The 16,600-nt window shown below is 49.2% G+C and overlaps 1 protein-coding gene across 1 annotated transcript in view; it reads right to left on the bottom strand.

The window, feature by feature from the left end:
- Rab11fip4 (RAB11 family interacting protein 4) overlaps positions 1-16,600 on the bottom strand; it is a 112,919-nt gene that overhangs the window by 80,088 nt on the left and 16,231 nt on the right. The window lies entirely within an intron of this gene.

The raw sequence follows: 16,600 nt of genomic DNA, 5'->3' as shown, positions 1-16,600 counted from the left end.
CACCTTCTATCAATGCCTCAAATAAATTAAGCTTTTCAGTCTCAGGGCCTTTGCATGTGCTGATCTCTATGTCTTATTCTGTGTGTTTGTGTTGAGGGGTGGTATGTGTGAAACCCAGGTCTTTGTGCATGTTAAGCACATGCTCTGCCACCGAGCTAAACCCGGGTCAAGGTTAGTTTGTTTTCTTGTTTGTCTTAAAAGAGATGGGGATCTTTCTATATTGCCAGGCTAGCCCCAAACTCCTGGGTTCAAGTGATCTACCTGTTTCAGCCTCCTGAGCTGTTGGGACTACAAGTGTACACCTCTGCACCTGTCTCTGTACTCTATATCCTGAACACCTGTCCTCCCCATTCATCATCCAGCAACATCAACTCTTCAGGCCTCCTTTTGTACCTCTATTAAATGTCCCCACCCCCAGAAAAGCCCATCCTGACTTCCCCTATCTGATTAGACCCACCCTGCTGCTGCCCGGTCTTGCAACATCCTAAATTTTCCTTCAAACTCTTTGTGCAATTTGTAATTATATGTTTATATGGTGAATTTATATCTTCCCTCTGCAAACTCAGCTCTCTAAGGGCAAAGACTGTTTCTGTTTTGATCACCACTGCATACCTGGTAGCTTGCCATGACTGGCACATAGTAGAAGTTTCATGAATATCTGTTGAATAAACAGATATGAATGGTTCAACAAAACAGCTGACAAATTGCTCTCTGTCAAGATGTCTTAATTTAGTTCTCAATCAGAGCAACTGACTTCAAACTTGCTAGCCCTGGGTATTTTCTCCCATGTTTTTGGCAATGGCCAATTTTGTAAGTACTATCTTTTCTGATTAATTGGAGTCATTCCCCCACCACAAATTTCCAACTCCTGAATTTCAGCTTCTTGACATGTCTTTTCCAAAGCTTGTTTCTAAATCAGTCTGTAACTTAATGGCAGCACCTGCACAGAGATTGTGCGCATGCATGTGTACACACACACACACACACACACACACACACATTCATTCATTCATTCAACAAGGGACAGCTGAGCACCCTCTCCAGGCCCGACCCTGCTGGGGCTGATGGTGGTGGCTGCTGGTCCCAGTGGCTCATCACACATTGTCACATGGCCACACCCATGCACAACCAAACACACACACAGCACACTGACACTCGCCGTTAGGCACCTCACCCTCCCTCTGGTAGTCACCATCAGCATCCACAGCACAGCAGGCCAGGCCAGGCTGTTTCCAGGATTCTCTCTGCTGGGGTGCAGATGATGGAAATGAGAGCACCCTGGCAGCCACGGAGCTCAGTATGCAGGGGGATTCCTGTGCCTGCTGTGACTGTTCACACCAATACAGGCCAACTGGTCCTCCCTCCCACTCTGCTGTCACATGCACCGAAGCCCAGTCATGCTGACAGATCATCTAGTCACGAAGACAAATTTTTTTCCTGCCGCCCTTGGGACACTTTTCCAGCATGGCTATTGCAGCAGGGGTCTGAGCTCTGGGCACTGCAGTGGTCTGGCATGGGGGGCCTGGGCCCAGCAGCTCTGGAAGATGAGCCACAGGCACAGAGGCCCCGCCACAGTCACCTCCTCCCTCCTGAGCTTCGCGGCTATGTTGGAACCTCTGTTCGCTGGCCCTGCTCTTCCACTCTAGTGAGTCTGGGGTGAGGGATGGCAGAGGGCTGTGCAATGCCCTCTCTGAGTCTGGTACCTAGTGGGGTCTTGGGAAAGGCCTGAAGAATTTCAGTGGAGGAGGAAGGAGGCTTCTTTTGCCAGCTCCTGCCTGGCAAGAGGCTCCCCAGCACTGCGGCTGCCAACCCTACCCCGACCCAGCCACGGCAGCCTCTGCCACTGCCTGGCAGTGACGTGGCATCAGAGAATAGCTATGCCCAGGTGCCACCTGCAGGGCTGTGGGGGAGCCCACCACAGTCCCAGCCGATAGTTCGCCTCCTCTCCTCTCGCCTTCTCCTGGCTAGCATTACAGGTGCTCAGCCCTGCATCCTCTCCAAGTCCAGGGGCTATTCCTTAATTATCTCTGATGCTAGTCAAGGGCAGAGTCTGCCCCAGGGTGCTGGGTGACTGATGAAGAGTGTCAACTGCAAATGCACCCTAGAGGCTGCAGGGTTCTGTGATCTGTGAGTCCATCACTCCCTGGGGCCGGGAATGGCTGGGGCAGGATGTCCATTCCTCTGCCTCCAAGGAAAGCCAGTCCCCAACAGGTGGGGGCTGGGGTTGTTTGATAATGAGAAGACAGAGTCCTGAGAGCCACTGGAAGTTCTTGGAGTGCCTTGGAGCTGTGGCCCAGGCTGCAGTTGGGGGTTTGTGCCTGTTGTGACCTCCCTCCCTTCCTTCCTCCCTTCATTCCTTTTTTATAGCAGTGCTGGGATTGAGCCCTTGCTCTCCCTTCTCTGTGGCTTCTCCCATAGGGCTCTTCAAAGAGTGGAAGTCCCAGAGCCAAGGTCACGAAAAGTGCCGTGCACACTACAGAACAGCCCTGTAGAAAACAGGGTCATTGCAAAGTTCTTATAACAACACATACTGGTTAGTGTTCCTTCATACGTGACCATAGGCTCGATGACTCTGAACAATGGTGTCATTCTATAGAGAAGTAAGGATCATTCCTGCTGCGCCCACGGAGGGCTCCTCACGAGTCGCAGTGTGGCCCTGATCTCTGGATATAGTCTCACCTCATCTTCAGAGCAGTGTAAATAATACGATTATAGTCCCCATTTTACAGTTGAGGGAATTGAGGCTCAGCTTAAGCCAAAGTCACCACAGCGGTAACTCCTGAACCAGGTCTCCCTGACCCCCTCTGGAATATCTGCTCTCCACGGCCTTCCTACACTCTGCAAGGTGGGAGACCTCACCTGGTCACAGCAGACTCTTACAGGGTCATCTTCACTGAAGGCTGATTCAATCCCCCCATCCCTGTGTAGCCAAAGAACTTTATCCCCATGGCTGGGACCCCTACCCCAGCATGGAGGGTCTCTACCTTCTTCAACATTGGTAACCTTTTGCAACGCACCCTGGGGATGCACCTGGCTGAGCAGCCCTTCTCTTCCCAGGCAGGGAAGGGAGTCCTGGGGAGGGGAGGGGCTTGCCCGATCTCACCCAGGGCAAGCAGCAAATAACCAACCACAGGTAGGGTGCCAGGGTGGTCCTCGGTCCACACACTATGCCTGCTAGGCAGCCCCCAGGCTCCCCCAGGCTCCCCCAGGCTCCAGGCAAAGAGAGAACACCCCTGGGCTTGGCAGGGAGGACAGACAGGAGCAGCTGTTGTCACTGAAGCACATGCAGCTGGGCTACTGAGCCTGCTGCCAGGGAAACTGGTTGTTTCTCTGGCTGTAAAATATTGATCTTTCCTTTTTGGGGCCGCTCAATTACCAGGCTTCCCCTTCTATTTCTGTTGCCTTTCTCTTCAAGCTGATTTCCCCCCATTCATTCCCCGAGGGCAATCTCTAGCTCAGACCAGACACTGCGCTGCCAGAGCCTCCTTGCTGCTCTCACTGGTTCCCAGCCAGATCCTCCCGAGTGGTGCCAGCCACCCACGCCTCCCTCATTTCAGACTCTGCAGGCTAGAGGGACTCAGCATCCAGCCAGCCTTCTGCCTTCTGAGGTCTCAGCCTCGGAGGGGATAAGCTGGTTTTCTTGCTGTGGCGAGGTTCCCTCTGCATGGTGAGATGCCAGATAAATGTTAGCCGCTCCTATTACTAAACAAATTATTAATTAATAATAGGTAATGCTGCATAACTCTTCCTCTGTGCCAGGCACTGTTCTAAGCCCTCTGTGTAGATTTATTTAAGTCTCACGTCCACCTGGGCAGGAGGTACTATTATTACTCCCACTTCGCAGGTGCAGAAATAGAGTAAGGAGCAGGGTTAAGGTCTTGTTCCTCTTAGGGGGCAGCTGAACACAGGTGGCTGGGCTCCAGAGCTCAGGCTCTTACCTGGTAATCATTACTACTTCTGTTACAATAATTATGACCACTATTATCATATTATTATAAGTTTGGGGATTGCTCTGACTAGGGGAAGACTACATCTGTGTTCTGTTCTCTTTTCATCTAGAAAAACTCAATGAACCTTTAAGAATTTGAACATCAAAGGAAAAGTTAATTTCAAGAGAAACTAGAGTTTGTTGAAGAGCATTCTGGAAGAGGCCTGTTGATGGGCTTAATTTTGCTAATTAGATGCCAAAAGCCAAGGAAGCCTGCTGGTTCTGGTTGAAATGAAGGAAGCACGTTACCTACACTGTCTTTCCCCAGTGATCAGAGTGGAAAACCCTGGACAGAGACGTCAAACCAGACATGGGCTCTGCAAAGGGGATCAGGGAGGAAAACAAAACACAAGGACAAATACACTGGTGAGTTTTCTAAATTTATTTTTTCTTTGCATATTTCTTCTCTCTCTCTCTCTCTCTCTCTCTCTCTCTTTCTTTCTTTCTTTCTTTCTTTCTTTCTGTAGTGGGGATTGAACCCAGGGGTGCTTAACCACTAAGCCACATCCCCAGCATTTTTTTTTTTTTGCATTTATTTGAAGGACAGGGTTTTGCTGAGTTGTTTAGGGCCTCACTAAGTTGCTGAGATTGGCTCTGAACTCACAATCCTCCTGCCTCAGCCTCCAAACCACTGGGATTACAGGCATGTGATACCACGCCTGGCTTCTTCACATATTTCTGATTTAGACTCTGTGGCTTAAATCCCAGAACTGTGCAGCAGGTGGGAAGAGAAATAGCTCCCAAAAAAAAACCCTCTCTTTCTGATGAGAAGCTGGGAAAGGGATCACTTGTGGGGGAAGGAGGGGGACAAACAGAAGGAGAGAAATGCCCTGTTTTGGTTTTTGTTTTCTTCTCTCCCAAACCCCTCTCCATGGCAGTCATGAAGCTGGTGCCTAAAACTCTTGGGAAGGAAAGCTCTTTCTGCTTGAAAAAGAAACTAGGGAAAGGGACCCATGGAAACTGGAGAGGGCGGTACCTGAAGGAGGAGGGAGCTGAGGTGGTCTTTGAAGCCCTGGGTCCAACCTGAGCTGCACGTGCACGGAACTGACTTGAAATACCATACCAAAGGCTTCAGGAACTGAACTACAGTGCAGATGGAACGGAATGGCCCCTGGAGTGTGCATGCTTGGGCTGGATCTGGATAGTACTGCAAGGCCTTTGAAAACTGAACTGGCATTAGAACCACAGCTCATAGAGGGTAAGCTGGGAGCTGAGGCTTCAACACAACTGGGTTGATTTCCTGATTCAAACAGCCAGGTGCAGCAGGGCACACCTGTAATGCCAGTGACTCAGGAGGCTGAGGCAGGAGGATTATGTTCAAAGCCAGTCTCAGCAACTCAGTGAGACCCTGTCTCTAAATAAAATACAAAAAAGGGCTGGGGGTGTGGCTCAGTGGTAAAGTGCCCCTGGGTTCAACCCCTGGTACCAAAAACCCAAACAAACAAAAAACCCCTAACAATACTGACATTCTTCAGAAGATTTTAACAGGATCTAGAATCTTGTAATATAATATTCAAAATGCCCAGGACACAATCCAAAACTATTTGACATACAAAGAAACAGGAAAAGCAAGGTACAAGGGGAAAGACAATCAACAGATAGATACCAACCCAAGATGAGGCAGATATTGTCATTATTAGACAATATTTTAACTGTTTTGATTTTGATACTGAGGATTAAAAACCAGGGCAAAGATTTTAAAGCAGTTAACCTATCCATGTTCCATGAAGTAAATGTGAACACTCTTGAAATAAATGGAAATATAGAAATTCTCTGTAGAGAAAATAAAAGCTGAAAGACTAAACAGAAATTTTAGAACTACAAAACATATTAGCTAAAGTCAAAAAACTATCTGGATGGGATCACTAGTAGGATGGAGATGATGGGAAAAAAACAGTGCTAGAATTATAGAATGATCTAATCAGAACAAGAATAATAAAGAATCAGCTTGCTAAGAAAACATAACAATCCCAAATCTGCATGAACCTAATAATGGAGCTTCAAAATGCATGAAGAAAAACTGATGATAGAACTGAAAAGGGAAAAAGACAAATTGAAAATTATGGTCCTAGACTTGCACACTCCTCCCCAGTGATCAATAGAACCAATCAGATGGAAAATCAATAAGGATCCGGAAAGCCTGAACACTACCACTAACCACCTTAACCTAACTGGCATTTTTAGAATTCTCCACCCAATAAGAACAAAACCTATACTCCTTTCATATGTACATGGAACATTCACCAAGGAGGTCATATCCCAGGGTTTTAACAAACTTTAACAAACTTAAAAGAATTGAAATCATACAAAGTTTGTGCTCTGACTATGCTGGAATTAAACTAGAAACCAATAACAGAAAGGCATCTGAGAAATGTCCAAATACACATTGTCTAAATAACTCATAAATCAAAGAGGAATTCTCAAGGGAAATTAAAAATAATCTAAATTAAATGAAAATAAAAATACAACAATATAAAATTCAAACCCAAAGGAAGAGGGAATGTCATGGTTTGGATGTGAGGTGTCCCCCAAAAGCTCCTGTGTGAGACAATGCAAGAACTTCAGAGGTGGAATGATTGGTTTATGAGAATTTTAACCTTATCAGTGAATTAATCCACTGATGTGGATTAACTGGTTGGTAACTGCAGGCAGGCAGGGTGTGGCTAGAGGAAATAGGCCTCTGGGAATGTGCCTTTGGGGTTTATATTTTGTCCTTGGTGACTGGAGCTCTCTCTTTCTCCCTCTGCTCCCTGGCTGTGGGGTCCTGAGCTGCTTCCCTCTGCCCTGCCCTCCTGCCATGGTGCTCTGCCTCCCCTCAGGCCCCGAGCTGTGGAGTCAGCTGACCACAGACTGAACCGCTGAAAACCATGAGCCGAAATACACTTGTTCCTCCTTTAAATTGTTCTTGTCAGGTCTTCTGGTCATAGTAACCCGAAGCTGAGAACAGGGAGGAAGCAGAAATCAGTAAATTAAAAACAGAAAAATGACAGAAAAATCAAGGAAAGCAAAATTGGGTTCTTTGGAAAGACTAATAAAACTGATGACTCTAACCCGATTGCGGGGCGGGATGAGAGGAGATTCGAATTACTATATTTGAAATGAAAGCAGAGATGTTACTACAGTCAGACAGACTTTAAACGGTTAATAAAGGAGCTGGGTGTCCCTCAGTGGTAGAGCCCTTGCCCAGCCCGTGTGTAGCCCTGGGGATTCAATCCCCAACACAGGACAAGAAGGAGGAAAGAAAAAGGCTAACAAAGGAGCACCATGATCACCTCTGTGCACATAATTTCTACAATTCTGATAAAATGACGTAGCAATCTTTTTTTGTTTTTAATTTCTTTTTGTTTGTCAGTGGGCCTTCATGTATTTATTGATTTAAACCTGGTGCTGAGATTTGAACCCAGTGCTTACACATGCTAGGAAAATGCTCTACCACTGAGCCACAACCCCAGCCCAGGGGGACCAATTCTTTGAAAGATACAAACTACCAAAACTCATGCAAGAAGAAACAGATAACCTGAAGAGTCCTATAGCTATCTCATAAGTTAATTTTTTTAGTTTACAACATTCTAAAAAAGAAGGCCTCAGGCCCAGGGCAGTGGCTCACATCTGTAATCTCAGCAACTCAAGAGGCAGAGGCAGGAGGATCACACGTTCAAAGCCAGTCTCAGCATCTTAGTGAGGCCCTGAAAAAAAAAGACTGGGGATGTGGCTCAGTGGTAAAGCACCCCTGGATTCAATCTCAGTATCCCCCCACCCTGCTACCAAGAAAAAGAAAAAAAGAAAGAAAGAAAGAAAACCTCAGGCCCGGATGGTTTCACCAAACATTTAAGATATACATACATCTATATGATCTCTTCTAGAAAATGAAAGCCCTCTCCATTCATTTTATGAAGCCAGTGTGGTCCTGATACCAAAACCAGACTAAAGCAGTATAAGAAAATTATAGGCCAATATTCCTCATGAGCATAAATACAATAATCTTCCACAAAATATTAGCAAGTTGTGTGTGTGTGTGTGTGTGTGTGTGTGTGTGTATCAAGACCATAGCGTGTGGGGTTTATTCAGTAAGGTTGGTTAAACATTTAAAAATCAATGTAATTGAAACATGATTAAAGAAGAAAAATCCAGCAAAAGGTACAGAGAAACAACTGAAAAAATTCAACATTCATTTAGGACAAAAATTCAGCCAAGTAGGAATAGAGGGGAACTTCCTTGTCCTTCCCTATCTTAGAGAAACGAAAACTTATTTTCATACTCACACAGATGTTGCACACAGAGGTTTACAGCAGCATGACACATACTGCTGCTCCAAACTAGAAACACCCCAAATGTCCTCCCAGTGAGCGGAGAAGCAGTGTGTTCTGCAATAACAAGGCACAACCCCTGACACTGTGCACACATTTTGCTAAGTGAAAGAAACCAGTTTCCAGTCTCCAGAGGTGGCATACTGGGCTGGGGATGCAGCTCAGAGGCAGTGCACTTGTCTAGCATGTGTGATGCCCTGGGTTCCATCCCCAGCACCCAAAGAAAGAAGAACTTTTTTTCTTATTTATGTGGAAACAATAAAACTATAATTACAAAGAACAGATCAGTGGATGCCAAGGGTAAGGAGGAAAGGGGGAGTCTGAATACAAGGGGTAGTAGGAGGAATTTGGGGGGTGGTGAACGGATCTGTCTCCTGATTAAGGTGGTGCTTACAGGAATCTACACAAATGTTAAAACTCATGAAACTACAAATCTCGCCCACCATCCTGAAAAATAATGAATTTTACTCTATGTACATTTAATTTTTTTTTTTAATTGAGAAACTGCACACCCAAACTGGGCTATCTGGCTTTTCAAATTGGATTTGGCAACACTGGGCCCAATTCTCCCATGGAAACAATGTGGGAGTCCCAGCATGCACTTTATCCATTTATTTGTTTTGAGACAGGGTCTCACTGTGTTGTCCAGGCTGGCCTTAAACTTGTGATCCTCCTGCCTCAGCCTCCCAAGTAGCTGAGATCCCAAGTGTGTGCTGCCGTGCCTGCTCTGGCATGCTCTGACACAGGGCACAGCTCTGTTCCCCAGTTTGCTGCGTAACCCCTGAACCCAGTTCCCCAGGGCAGTTCCCACTGGTCATTCCCTGGGTCTGCTCCACAGCCCTGTGAGGCAGCTGGTCATTCTCTTCCTCAGCAGGACACCAGAGGCAGCCCTGCCTCAAGGCATAGCAGCTAAGAGAGGAGGAAGAGGTGTCCCAAAGCCCCAGGGGTTCTGCTCCCCCTCAGAAAACTTCTCCTGAGTCCCTCCTGCTCCCCACAGGGGGCTCTGGCCCTCCCCTGGCCTCAGGGTGACATGTGCCCTGCTTGTTTACCCAGTTCACCCTGGTCCAGCTGCCTGATGTCAAGCATACAATGGGGCCCTGTACTCTAGAGCCCACAGGACAAAGGGCACAGGCAGCCACTGGTCATCTCCTTTCATTCTCAGGAAGGGAGGGCCAGGAAGCTGGGCAGGAGTTCAGCAAAACCAGGGGCAGACATGGACGAGGAAGGGTTCCCAAGGGGGTCCTAGCAGTCCCTGCAACCTGGGCTAGGTGGAAGAGTCTGCCTCTGTCCAGCTCTCAATCTCTAACCACCCCCAACAAGCCCACCCCCTCTGTGGGAGGGCACAGTCAGAACATTAAACCCTCTGTGACACATGATTTGTGTGTCACTCACTACGTGACCTTGGGTGAGTCACAGTATCTCTCTGGCTTCAGTTTCCATATCTATAACATCCAGCTCCCAGGGCCATTGTGTGGATTAAAGGAGACTATGTCAGAGTAAAGATTAAAGAACATTTTTTTGTGTGTGTGTGCATGTGTGATGCTGGGGATTGAACCCAGGGCCTTGTGCATTCGAGGCAAGCACTCTACCAACTGAGCTGTATCCCCAGCCCAAGATTCAAGAACATTGAAGATTGCAGAGTGCCATGGAAATATCAGGTGCAAAAGGTATACAACAAGGGACCGGAGCCTGGTGTGGTGGCGTATGCCTGCAATTCCAGCTACTTGGGAGGCTGAGGCAGGAGGACCACAAGTTCAAAGCCTGCCTGGGCAACTTAGCAAAATAATAAATAAAAAGGAGGGTTAGGGTGTGGCTTAGTGGGAGAGCACCCAGAGGTTCAATACCCAGTACAAAAAGAAAAAAAGAGAGAAAAAGAGAGACTGAGGGCGCCCCTCCCTAGGAGGAGCAGGCTGAGTTGGGCTGTCCTGCAGCTCAGGCCAGGTAATAAAGGAGGAAGCCTCTAACATCAGGCATGGTCTGCTTCTTGTCCCTAAGTCCATCACAGCTCCACCATCAATGTTCTCCATAGTGGCCTTGGTGAGCCCCTTCCTCTCTTTGGGCTTCAGTTTCCCTGTTGGAAAATGAGGGCATTGGCTGACATTACCATGAAGGCCAGCTTGGAATTCTATCTTATCATAATGATTCTCCAGGACTGTTGGCCAGTGGTGGCCAGTAAGTTGGAGGAAGAGAAGAAAATCAGAGATAGAGATATGGAAGGGAATAAAGGGCAGGGAGGCAAATGTCTCCATCCAAGGCAGTTTCACCAAGTAAATGGTTTGAGGACCCACAGGGTGGCCCCGAGGAATGACTCAACTTCTCTGAGCCCTGTACTTCCTCTCTTCTATAAAGTTAAAAAATAATAACAAGAACTGAAGCAGATTCTGCTGGTCACCTCTATGATGCCCCAGGCCTCTCCTTTAGGGTGAGACAGCCCTGGTGCGGTGAGATGCCCACTTCCTGTTGGACCAGGCCCCTCAGAGCACCTCACCATGAGCATGATTCTAACTAGGCGGGGTCAGCCAGGTGAGCTCGTCTCCTTTGCCAATGATTGGTTCAGGCAAAGGCATGTTGAACATCTCTGGCCAATGAGACTTGAGGAGACATCTACAGAGGAGAGACTGTCTTTGATTAGGGGGTGGAGGGGACCATCCACAGGAAGTGCTTCCTCCCTCTTCCCCTCCTGGAGAGTGGCTGCCACTTTGGGCTTCTTGGGGAAATCACTGGAAGGAGGTCGAATCCTGGGTGATACCTCAGGGCCCTGGAAATAACCAGCCTTGGAGCTGCCCTACTTTGGGTCCTGATGTTATTAAAATAAAAAAAAAAAAAAAGCATTTGCCTCAGCAGTTAAGCCATTTTGTGTTGGTTCCTGGTTCTCAAGGCTGGAGGGCTGCTGATGAAGAGCCCCTCTTCAAGAATGCGCTGGGGTAAAAGGCATCAAAGGGAAGGAGGCCTTAGGAGTGAAGATGCTCAGTGCACACAAGGAGAAGGATTATGTGGTGTTGGGGTGCCAGCTAGCACCCCGGCCCAGTTACATGGAATCCAGGCCACTGCCTCCTGAGAAGTGTCACCTCCAGACCAGGGCTGGAAACAACTTTTAAGAGACCCTCAGCAGGTCCAAAAGTCATCAGGCACCAGGCGTCCCTCAGTCCCTTATTGACAACCGAGTCTGTTACTATCTAAAATCCCTATGGCCACCCACACGGGCTTTGTTTGGTGTCTGAATAGGAAGGAAAGTGACAGAGCCTGGGTGGTCTCTGAAGCAGATGACCTATGCCTGATCTGTCTGACTGTCCTGGCCTTCTGCAAACATTTCCTCAGCCCTGTGGGGAGACAGATGAGCTCCCAGGGAAAGGACAGATGAGGTCCTGCTGTATTTTTTGAGTGAAATAAAAACAACCTAGGGAGCAGCATAAAAGTGTACAGCTGATCTGTCATACTGTCACATGCCCAGGACAGTATGTCATTCCCAGGCTCTGCAGATAGAGCTGGGCTGGAATCCTGCCTCCTCCATTTACCAGCTGTGTGACCAAGGCCGGATGATTCAACCTCTCTGGGCGTCAGAGTTCATTTATGAGTTAGAAGGAATAAACTATGGAGACTAAGCCCAGAAGCTGACTTGGAGCAGACTTAAGATAAATGAGCACTTTCCTAGGTTGGCCTGTCTGGGAGCTGGCCACACAACTGTCAGCACAGGCAACTCAATGTGCTGAGATGGCTAATCCTTGGGCCTCCCCTTCCCACAGTTTTTAATTGGCTGAACTTAAAAAAAAAAAATGAATTGGATCATTTTTAAACTCAGAGGGGAAAAAAACAGGAAAGTTCTTTTGTCCTTTTAAAAAACAGTTCATAGTATTACAGGGGAAAGTAAGAATCCATCAGAATGCAACCTCCCAGAAGACGCTACTCAAAAACCTCACAGTGGGATCCCAGAAGAGGCAGAGAGCCCTGAAGGCTGGGGACACTGCATACGGGGAGCTTTGGCAGAGGTGACTAGTGGGGGCCTACAGGCAGTTGTCAGGAATGGTGATTCCAGAAGGGATTGCGAGAACAGAGACAGGGAGGGGGCAGAGTGCCAGGGCCGTGCTCTGAGGGTGCCTGTGAGTTTGGGGAACCACCAAGTGCTCCGGTGGCTGGAGGGCAGGGGGAGGCTGCCCACCAGGGACAAATGGGGAGGATACTCCCTTCTGGTGGTGGAGATTTTAGCAGGGGCCCAGCCTAGCAGATGTGGACCTGGGAAGGCACCTGAAACTCACAATGCAGAGGGAGGGAGGCGAGGAGACCAGCAACGAGGCCATCATAGTCCAGAAGAGGAGGTCAAGCTGACCTGGGCCATGAGGGGGACAGAGAGGAGGGAGCTGAGGAGAGAGTGTCAGGCTAGTGGCAGGGCTTGCTTGATTTGAGGCAGAGAGGGAAGTGAGGTTCCATCTCAGGGGTTTGGGTAGATGGGGGGATGGTCCCTGAATGAAGGTCCTGGAGGAGAGGGAGTGGAGGGGTGGACTCTGAGGAGCTCCAGGTGGGTTTCAGTTGGCTGGGGATGATACTTCAGGGTCTGTTCCTGACCACAAGTCCAAGTCCCCAGAGCTCACAGTTTCCTCTCTGGCCAGGCCAGGTAGATTCTACAGAAAAAAAAAAAAAAGGTTTCCTTTCATTTGTTCTGACTAATGACACGGACCTGTATCTAAGGATGGCAGTGGCTGGTCTGACTCCTCCCTATGGTGGCAGAAGAAAGGAACTCATCTGTGACAGGAGGACAGAGGTAGCCCATGGATGAGTATGAGGGAGAGTCTTCAGTGACCAGGCCTAGGGAAGGCTACAAGACTGGACAGCGGGCATCTTCTCTCAATGACCCAGCCAACACCAGGCCCAGCCAATACCAGGGCCACCAAAGCCCACCAGGCAGGCCCAGGTCCCATATGTGCATGAAGTCCATAAGGGAGTGGGTATCTGGGTCACAGAGCACCAGGGCTGGTAATGGAGATGGGGTGGGCAACGAGGCCCTGTTAACTCCATGCATGGGGAAGACATGGAGACTCTGGGCTTCTGATGGCCATCTGTGAAATACTGATGATACCTCCTATTTAAGTGCAGGTTTTCATTCGGCAGGTCTGGGTTGGGGCCCAAGAACCTGCATTACTACCAACTCCTGAGAAGTGCCAATGTCACTGGTCCCCTGACCACACCTGGGATAACAAAGTTCTAGTTGACCTCTGTGGACCTGTCCAGAATTCTGAAGGGAGACCACTCTGGTTCACCACTTGGAACCTTGGGGAGCTGGGGCAGGAAGCTTGGGAGTGGTGAGGCCATGGCTGGGCCCACCTCTGGGAGAGTCTTCCAGGCAATGGGGATAGGGAACTCACCCTGTTAGGGAGGAACATCTGTCCTTGGACATTGCTTCCTTAGGGGCCAGCAGAATCCATAGTGGGAGCAGCCCCTTGTGTGCACCCAGCCCTGGCCTTGGCGTTAGGTCCCTTGTGGACATCTCTGATTCTCTGAGTAGCATGAAGGGTGCCGCGCACTCCAGGGGTTCAACACCACTATTAGCCATGAAATGGGAATGTCTGCCTGGGGTGTCCTCCCCCAGCACCGCCGCTTCCACTAAACTCAAATCTAAACTCCTTCCCGCCAGCTTTCTTGTTTCCTAAGAAAATGGAAGTAAGCAGAACACCTACCGCCTCCCAGGAAATTGAGGTTTGACTTTTGAAACAAAGCAAAATGTGGCAGCTCTGGCCAGAAATGTCAAAGTTGCTACTGTCAACAGAACAAGAGAAAGGCCACCAGGTCTGGGAGCCCACTGTGGGACTTCTAAATAAGGGAAAGGAGAGACAGGCTCACCACTAGCCTCCCAATGAGGTTCACAAATGCCTCCCTGAGCCTGCGGAAGGGGCCAGGTGGCACTGGCCACCTCACACTGCTATCTCATGGGAGGAGAAGGCACATGGGGTGGACCTCCGTGGACCAAGCAATTTCCCAGGTGGAAGAAGCTTCTGGCTCTGGACTCCCCAACCTGCTGCAGCCCTCCCACAGCACTGATCAGGGTGGGGTCCAGGGGGATAGGCAGGGGCTCATGTCTTGGGCTTCCTTGTTCCCTCATCCTCTCCACTTCTTCCTGTCATCTGAGTACTCGCCCCATGCAGAGGGCCCCCAGTCAGTTGGGGAAATTCCTTAGGGGCCAGCAGAACCCACGGTGGGGCGAGATCTCAAGCCTAGTCATTCCGAGGGCACTCTCTGCAGAGGCAAGCTTCTTTTCCAGCAAGCACAGCAGTAAAAAGCAGAGGCAAGAAGCCTCATGCATGATTTAGGCCTTTATCCATAATTAAGACTTCTTCCCCCAAAGAAAGCATCTAGATTGGAGGTCCAGGGCAGAGGAGGAGGGCCAAGGCAAGAGGGCACTGGAAAGGACAGAGGCGTTTGGCCCCGGCACACCCTTCACCTCATTTATCCTCCTACCAGCCCTTGAAGGGAGGGTACTGGCCTCATTTTCTAAACCAGGAAGGCAAGCAAGGCTTGAGCCAGCCCTCTGATCCTGGACCTTCTTGGACTCTAGGTCGAAGGGATGAGGACAGGGTCCCATCCTAGTCATCCCTTTAAGACATGATGAGCCTGGCAGCCAGTGAGGGACCCTGGCATCTGCATTTTCAAAGGCCCCCTAGAGACACCCAGGGAAGGGAATCCAGATCGAGCAGTACCCCCGAAGAGAGTGTCAGAGGCTGGACTTCAGCCAGCCCCCCTCCCTGTTTTTCAGCTGGGACATGCTCTCTGAGACTGATACCAGGGCACTTAGGTGATAGGGGTGGTAGAGGGAACAGTCCCAGCACCAGTAGTGAAAATGGGGGGGCTGTGCCGCCACCCCCTCCTGGGCAGACTCCTCCCACAGTGACCACGGTTATGGCACATTCCCCAGCTCTGTCAGCCCTCACTGGGCTGCGAGCTCCCTGGAGTAAGGGTGGTGGTGATGGAGACATGATAAGGACCCCCGGCAACACTTAGGAACAGTTCTTGAGTCGGGCGATATTCGAAGAGTATTAATCCATCCATAACTCACACGCCTATGCAGCGGTTTCTATTATTAGCCCATCTTAGAACTGAGGGAGTTGAGGCCAGAGAGCCTAAGGACCTGCCAGGAAGCGAAGAAGTGAGAATTCACAGAGCGTGAGCCCTCTTCTGTTAGGTGGTCCCCCCTTTCTATTTGCCCTGTGTCTGCAGTGGCGGGTGCTCTTCCCTGCCATCATTATCCTCAACAACAACCTGGGGCCACACGGTGGCAGCAGCAGGTCAACCAGCCCCTAGAGTGCACTACCAGTGGCTTCTGGGGAGGTAGGATGGAGGAAATAAAGAGAGGGAGAAAGGAGGCTGTAGCTGCACACCTAAACACCCGCGAGCAGACCTACTCCCAGACCTGATTTTCCTCCCAAATTCCTGGGAAATCTACCAATCTTAGAGGTACTGAAAATTCATGCAACTATGAAAATTACCTTATTTTGACTATAGAGAGCAATTGTTAGCCTACACAATGTATCTTCAGATTAGATAAAACCAAGAGAAATGTATTTTAAGAAACCTTTAATACAGGTACATTCTAAACGTTACTGATCAGGTAGGGGAGACAGGGTCAACCTGAAGATCCCAGAGATCTGTGGTCCACAATCAAAAAGTAGCATTCACCAGGGAGTCCCAGCACTCACACGCTCCCCTGCACAGCCTCACAAGGTTTCCTTTCAAAGAAGAACCCGAAGCCCCCAAAGCGCGTCTCTCTCTGGAACGCCCACACTGTGTCCTTCTCTGAATGCACACTGCCCAGTTGATTTCTTTCATAGAACAAATTTAGCAATGCTTTATTTTCTGATGTGCCCTGAAATTCTTTCCTGTGGCAAATTCTTCCCTGGGGCCCGGTTGAGTCCCCTTCTCCCCGTTGCAGGGACTTCCTCAGAACCCCTCTGGTGACACTTGGACTTGGATGCTTATCTCTCCCTGCCAAGAGATTCACCGTATCTACAACCAGTGCAGTGCTTTCTCTTCTAAATGCTCCTAAAGCTGCAGAGAGGCCCCGATGGTTACTCCCCTACATCAGGTGCTGAGGATCCACAGGAGCTGTGCCACATGCTTCCCCTCAACCTTTCATTCGCCCACAAAGTTACCCACTCGTGGAGCATGGCTGCAGCCCCACTTCCACCAATGAGGCTCAAGAAGTGAGGAGACCTATGCAGGCTCACAGAGCCAGCAAGACGGCAAGCTGGGCGTTGATCCATGATCTCTCCAGCCCCAGAACCTGAAGAGTTGGTCACAAAGTGCTCTGCCTCTCCAACTT

The sequence above is a fragment of the Urocitellus parryii genome, chromosome 7 (genome assembly GCF_045843805.1).
Source record: "Urocitellus parryii isolate mUroPar1 chromosome 7, mUroPar1.hap1, whole genome shotgun sequence".
In the NCBI taxonomy this organism is placed as follows: Eukaryota; Metazoa; Chordata; class Mammalia; order Rodentia; family Sciuridae; genus Urocitellus; species Urocitellus parryii.
Note: the sequence above shows the minus strand (reverse complement) of the source record. Positions and strands in the feature narration are given on the sequence as shown.